The sequence below is a fragment of the Primulina tabacum genome, chromosome 11 (assembly GCF_025594145.1).
Source record: "Primulina tabacum isolate GXHZ01 chromosome 11, ASM2559414v2, whole genome shotgun sequence".
Taxonomy (NCBI): Eukaryota; Viridiplantae; Streptophyta; class Magnoliopsida; order Lamiales; family Gesneriaceae; genus Primulina; species Primulina tabacum.
This window is the reverse complement of record NC_134560.1, coordinates 33,809,804-33,817,569: the sequence shown is the minus strand read 5'-3', so window position 1 is coordinate 33,817,569 and position 7,766 is coordinate 33,809,804.

Below are 7,766 nucleotides of genomic sequence, written 5' to 3'. Positions count from 1 at the left end.
AAATTAATCATTGAGTCAGTCTAATAATAGTTTTTTTGTATTTCAAATTGATGCATGAAATGATCTGTAACGTATTTGAATAGACAACTTTTATAATTAGAGTTAATTATTTTCGTAAAATGAAATGGATGAAGAGCTATTGTTGTAAGACCATCGTGAAATCACGTTAGGATACTCCTAGACCGGGGCATGACATAGAATTAGATTCAATGTATCATTAGCCTATTGATCACCACCATGCATGGATGAATTTGACTCTTGTTCATTCATCCCACATGTGATATCTTTGGCTCATTAATTGGACTGAATCGGACTTACGAGTCCAAAAAGTTAACTAAACCCTGGAAAATATTGAAAATAAGCATATTTGGAAGGAAAAATAATCAAAAATTAATTTTTTTAGAAATTATAGAATATTATATAATGGTGGTAGATGAACATTAGTCCAACTTCTTGAATGTCAAAATAAAAAAGTAGGTTTTATTGCAAAGTACTACTCCTATACATGAAAAGTTGTGACAATAAATCAAGGAAGAATTTAGAAATTAAAACCCCTCGTGTTTAAATTCAAAGATGTTGCAATTTCTTACACAAAATGTAAGACTTTTCATGGCTAATAGTCAGCTAAAATCCGTCATAGGATTGGTTGATATTTGGGAAATTGTAAGAGAATAATATTAGTTGGGTTTGACTCATTGAAACATGTTGGATAATGGGTTGTACATGAATGTGTGACTCCCAATTTGTGCTCAACTTGCACACACTTTTTTGACAATATATAATTCAAATGATATAAAGTTGGTGTACCTAGTTCGAGAACAAGAAATATTAATGATGTTCACATTTCTAGCTAGTGCCTATTCCACAGAGAGATTTTTTTCCCACTAATGTTAATATGGATTAGTATGTGTTATATCGAGAGTGTTTCTCCTCTTATTCTAACACCATTAGGGCATGCGAGTCTATTATAGATTTTTAGAAGTTGATATATATGTTGATGATTCATGAACTAACATTTGACCAACAACGTAGGAGGAGAGATACTTCATATGTAACATAGAATAATCATATTAATATATGGCCAAATTTTTCAAAAATTTAAGGGTTTTTCCTAATTTCATCTAATCAACTGATTATTTGAGGATATAATCAATTGATATAAAAATGGGAATACGATAAAGATTGAAATAATTTATTTTGCGAGGAGTGTTAAAAGACAATATTTAAAATTCCCATCTCAAAATCGATTTTAATTCTTTTGAATCAACTGCCTATGAAGAACTTAATCATCCTACTCATTATGAAACAACGGATCCGAATATACTACATCTGGATAAGATCTCCCGATGTAGTTCTCATCCTTAAATGGGATTGTATTCCGATGCCCCTAAATATGGTGTATGGTCTATCCCGAGCACCACACATAGCCGAACAACGGGAACATATTTAATCAGAATATCACTTGAGCATCGGAAATGATACGCCGAAACACACCTCCGACCGCTTTCTAATATTTTGCACCTTTGATTTCAGGCAAGACCAATTTGTCTCGAATCCCAGGACCGGTGATCACATAGCCAGTCAAGAATTGTTTCATTCCATTGTCACCGGAAAATACAGACCCATATTTTCATGGAACATCACTTTGTATTTGGTGATGTCCTGGAAATGGCTCGGGTCATTCTTCAACTAGGGTGGAAAGATAAAACTTAAAACGAGTCAGATTTCAATTTTCTCCCAGAGTAGAGCATGGGTCCTAGCTAGGGTCCTATCGCCCGACTAGGGTCCTTCAGCAGGGACAGGGTCGTCTCTACTGGATAGGGTCCTCTAGCCCGGCCAGGGTCCTCTTGCTTTGACAGTGTCTTCTCGTCCGACAAGAGTCCTCTCACTTGGACAGGGTCCCCTAGCCCGGCCATGGTCCTCTCGCCCAGATATGGTTCATTCGCCCGGCCAGGGTCTTTCTCGCCCAATCAGGGTCCTCTCTCCTGACCAGGGCTCATGTCACTTAATCACCAGTATGGGCCCACCAGTGTGGGTCACCATGCCTACTGACAAAAGACATTATATGGGCATTTGTAATAAGACAGGGAATGGGCAGTCGTTAGAGGACAAGACGTGGGCATATATCTATCAGGAACAATGTACATTCACTGTAATCGAGGTTATATTATCTCTTATAAATATCCAGGTTTTCCCATTTGGGAAAGGGACATATATATTGCATTCTAATTCATTCAATAAATTTTCTCTACTTAGTTAATCTTGTACTGAATTTATCGTCAGAATGGCCACGTCGGAAACCCTTTCGACGCACCCCTTGACATTATCTTGTTGAATATGTGCATATTTTCTGACCCGGGCTCATCCATCAGGCAGGCCAAACCACCCAGGGTCTTTCCACCAAGGTAGGCCAAACAACCCAGGAGACTAGGTAAGACCACCTGGGGTCATCCCAACAGCCATACCAGACCACTTGGGAGACAAGGCTAAACCACCCGGGCTCATCCCATCATGCCAAGCCCGACTTATTCATCATATAAAATCTTCACAGGGAAAGTACACATCTTTGCTTGGTAGATTACCCACCCAGCTCACCCAATCTAACTAGGCATCATCATTGGCACTATCTGTGGGAAGTCCGATATATGGACGTAGATATGATTTCCATTCAAATAAGCCCGACCAACTCGGCACTCAGATTTTATCTAATGGCTCTTCATTTGGGCTCGAATTTCGGAAGCTATTTCTGGATTGGCATGGGAGGACATTTGGCTATGCACTCAGTAGTGTACAACTATATTGGTCACTTAATTCGGCTCAACAAAGAAATCTCACTCTACCGTAAATGAATTCAAATTCAGTATTTTCAGGTTAATGATTTGTTTTTTTAATAAAACTAACATAGCAGGAGAAGTAGGAATGTTAAAAGCCCGGGAGACATGAGGCATCGGTACCTTATCTAAGCCTGGGAGACATGAGGGCCCGACACCTTATTCAAAGTTCGGGAGACATGAGGCCGGTACCTTATCTAAGCAAGGGAGACATGAGGCACCGACACCTTCTTGTATGCCTAGGAGGCATGAGGCCCCGACACTTTATCTTAAGTTTGAAAGGCATGAGGCCCAGGTACGTTATACTAAGCCCGGGTGATATGAGGTCTTGGTACCTTCTTGTAAGCCTGGGAGGCATGAGGCCGCCCCGCACCTTATCTTAAGCCAAGGAGACATGAGGCCCCAGCACCTTCTTGTAAGCCCGGGAGACATGAGGTTTCGGTATGTTATACTAAACCCGGGAGACATGAGGCCCCGATTACTTTTCAACCGAATTTTTTTTACAAAGTGTTGGGGCTACTTTGTCCTCGGACAGTGATGAAGACCCGCAGCTAGCCTGACAAACTAGCAAAAATTCAAGAAAGAAAGGATTGGCGTATAAAATGAAAATTTTCATCAATAGCGCAGGACAAGTTCAGTCGGAGGGCTGAGGCATGAAGGCGCTTCATCTGCAAGAAAAGGGAAAAGGACTTATCTAAATTGGAGAAGTCTTCCATGTACCCATGGAGAACGCCATCATATTCAAAATTTTTCCTTTTTTAGTAGTACGTCGATCTGAAACAAGAATTAACTATCTTTCTGGCATATTCCAAGCATCACAAATTGGGACAACGAGTATGACTCTAGCGTAACTATTTAAAGAGAGAGTGGTGATGCCTTGGAAAGGGATCGGGTCATTCTTGGACTCGGACGGAAAGAGAAAACTTCAACCAAGTCAGATTCTAATTTTCTCTCAAGAGTAGAGCATGGGTCCGGGCAAGGGTCCTCTAGCCAGGCCAAAGTTCTCTAGCTCGGACAGGGTCCTCTTGCCTGGACACGGTCCTCTAGCCCGGACATGGTCCTCTCTCTTGGACAGGGTCCCCTAGCCCCTCGCCTAGTCAGGGTCCTCTTTCTCGACCAGGGCTCATGTCACTTAATCACCCGTATATGCCCACCAGTGTGGGTTGCCATACCTACTGACAAAGGACATGATATGGGCAGTCGTCAGAAGACAGGGCATGCTAATCAAGAACATTGTACATACACTATAATCGAGGTCATATTCTCCCCTATAAATACCCAGGTTTTCTCATTTGGGAAATGGACATATATGTTGCATTTTAATGCATTCAATAAATTCTCTCTACTTAGTGAATCTTGCACTGATTTGAGCGTCAGAGTGGTCATGTCGGAAACCCTTATGACTCCCCCACTGATATTATCTTGTTGAGTGTGTGCAGATTATCTGACCAGGGCTCATCCGTCAAGCAGGCCAGACCACCCGGGGTCATCCCAACAGCCAGGCCAGACCACCAAGGGTAATCCCATCAAGGCAGGCCAGACCACTCGGGAGACCAAGCCAGACCACCGGGGCTCATCCCATCAAGCCAAGCCAGACTCATCTCATCATATCAAAATCGTCATAGGAAAAGTACATATCTCTGCTTGGTAGATTGCCCACCCAATTCAGTTAATCTACCTGGGCATCATCAGTATTATTAATCCCTTAATTAATTATTGATTTTCAATTCCTCACTTGATTAATAATAAAAAAAAGAAAAAAAATAATATAATAAAAATTATACTATTTGCACGAAATTTGTGTAGATGTGGCCGTGCCAAGTGCAAATGCACCAACTTATGTATAAATAATAAATCTAACTTCAAATAATAAAACGACAATGAATCCATAATTTGATTGTCGTTTATAATATCATAAGATAATAAACTCCAATTAAAAAAGAAAACAATCAAAAAATAACTGGACATTGAAGAAATAAACTGCCTAACGTGAGTTTATGTTTACAATAATCTTTAGGAATCTAAAAAACATAAAAATATATTGAAAATTGCTGAATGTGAATGAAAAGACACAAAAATTCTTGGAAATAAACTAAAAATACTAAAATGCTTGAATTAAAGACAATATTTTTTTGCACAGTTTTTGCAAATTTGATCGACGTTGAGTTGTCCGTCGTCAGATTAATTAATTCCTTGTTTTGCCCTATTTTTTGCAGCAGTTACCTCAACTCTGACTGGTTTTATCATATCAATTATCTTGCAGTCACTTTCACTATTCGGTTATTTGACTTGGACTGAATCACCTTAGGCTTATCCGACTAACACCTTGATTATTGCTGGACTTTTTATGAAATGACGCTTACTTCTTACGAAACGACCCTTACTTTTTACTTTGAAATTCTACAAAAAAAATTTTATAATAATTAATTCGAACCATGCAGAACTACATTCTGGTCGCTAATAACTTCAACAGTGTTCTGAAACTCTTGAATCTGAACATCAGGCTGCTCACAATACTGATTATGCTGGTGCACGAGTTGGTGATTTTGATCCTTAAGCACTTGGATCTTCTCAACTAAGTTATCACATAACTTGATTAACTCTGCAACAGTCTCTTGAAAGGTTTCGAACTCTTCTTGAGCTTTCTTATTCCTCTCTTCTGCCTCATGCAGATAGTGAACATAACATTGAACATCAACTGTTAAATGTTCTGCTCTACGCTGTAATTAATCTTTGTCCAGTTAGAGGCAGTAATTATGTCCCTTGAGTTTATCTATCTTCTTCTCTAAGCTCTTAATATAGCTATCCTGGTCAGCCATATCCTACAACCAAAACATGAGAGTCAAGGTTCAGAAATGATTTCAAGAGTACAAGTCGAGTTATAGACAATTACTGGAATGAACAGAATCAGTACAACCTATAACATTTAATAGAAGAAAATAGCTCAAAATATTTCTGTCTTAGAATCGCGTGAAAACATTACTAAAAATCCTTCACATCATCAACATGAAATGTACCAAATTTGGTGCAAAAATACTAAGACGTTTGGAAATGAAAATTCCTCAAAGTTTCGAAAAATTGGAAAATTTTACGGAAATGGCGATATCACTATCTAAACGAAGGATTTTGGGGTTCGTCGGCGGTGCTAGAACGGTATAATGGTTCTAGGTTAGGCTCATCGAGCTTCATCGAGAGCTTTCCAACGGTATATTACAATAGTCAAAATTCCTCCTAGATAAAAAGTTATGGCCGTTTGAAGTTTGTGCGAAAAACACCTCAACTTCCATACAATTTGCAAGGTCTACTGTATGCGCTTACTGGAATTCACTTTCTACTGCAATTCTGATGCTACTGCAATCAAGTCTGCTGCTTTCCATCAGTGTTAGAACCAGTCTGCTGCATTCCTGGTCTAATGCCCAAGTCTTCTACCTTCATATCTACTGATTTCCATCTGCTGGTTCTGGTTTCAGACTACTGGTTTTGCTACTACTGTTTTTCGATCTCCTGGTTTGGTCTACTGTATCAGTAGTCTATTACAGTGATTTATTTTCAGAAGTCTGTTAGAACTTTTTATTTCTAGTTCCTCCTCTCTAGATTATGAAACCTGGTTTGCTCTGATACCACTTCAATGTCACGCCCCAGGGACGGGGTTGGTCGACACCGGCATTACTCTCAAATTTACATTCGAAAAACAACAAGCCTCACAAGTACAAAATTCAGAAACCAGTTTTTTATTCATAATACTGAATAATTCATTGTGTGATATAAACTCACATAACTAATGTTTTACAGCGAAAATGTAACGAGACATTACAATGTCTTAACAGATGCAGCGGAATATAAATACATAAATCAGAACTGAGAGATAACAGTCTTTTTTACCAACCCCAGAACTGATTCTGCTATTCTTCTTCTAACGTTTCTTCCTCGTTCTTATCTGAGATGGGTTTGGTGGGTGGTTGAGTGATATGGTCGTCACTCAATAAGTGGGGGCGGGAATAACTCCCAGTTTTCGAATCCATTTTCAATAGAAACAATAGTACAAATAATAAACAGAAACTTTTATTTTCAGAACAGGAATCAGTATTGAGGAATAATAGGTTTCAGAACAGATTAAAATTTAGTAAGTAAGCACTGAGCACGCTTGTGAATTTCATGGCTAAACTGATATTAGTCCCTTATATGTTCTCTCCTCTAAGGGGTGAGGCCAGTAATCAGTAATCAGGAATCAGGAATGTTTCAGAATATATATTCCTACCATTAGTTCAGTAGGTTTCAGTGCTTAAAAAATCAGATATCAGAAATCAAAATTACATATACTTTGCTTCAAAACAGACATTATCAAACTGATGTCAAGATATTTATACATAAGCCCACTTACAGTAATTTGCTAGAAATTTCGATTGAAGTCTAGAATCTGCTTGTTCTTGCTACTGGATTTTACATCTCGAAAAGGCACTCTCTTAGCTCGAATTCATGTGAGAACTCAAGATTTGTGTAACACCAATTCAGAGATTTGAGGGTGTTATTTATTAGCAAAATTCTGACTGTTAGCCTCCCAATTAATGGTCATAATTTGCCATGATGTGCCATTAGCAGCCTTTATTCCATGTTAAATGCTTCAGTTACAAGTCATAAGCTGAATCAGTAACTGTCTGCTGGAATCTCGCGCTACTGAACTCTTCTGCTGCTGGATTCTATCTGCTGGAAAAATACCAGCTTCTGAAATATCAGTTGCTGCTGGAATTGTTAGCTTCTGCTGACATTTTTGCATTGCTGCTGAATATTTCTAGCTGCTGCAAAATGCTAGCTACTGCTGGAAATTCGGGTTCTTACACACTACTAATGATTCCTTATTGGCCCTGACAAACATTTTTTACATGGTTACAAAGACCACAAACACTCATTTATAAGTTATATATTGTACACAAAAAC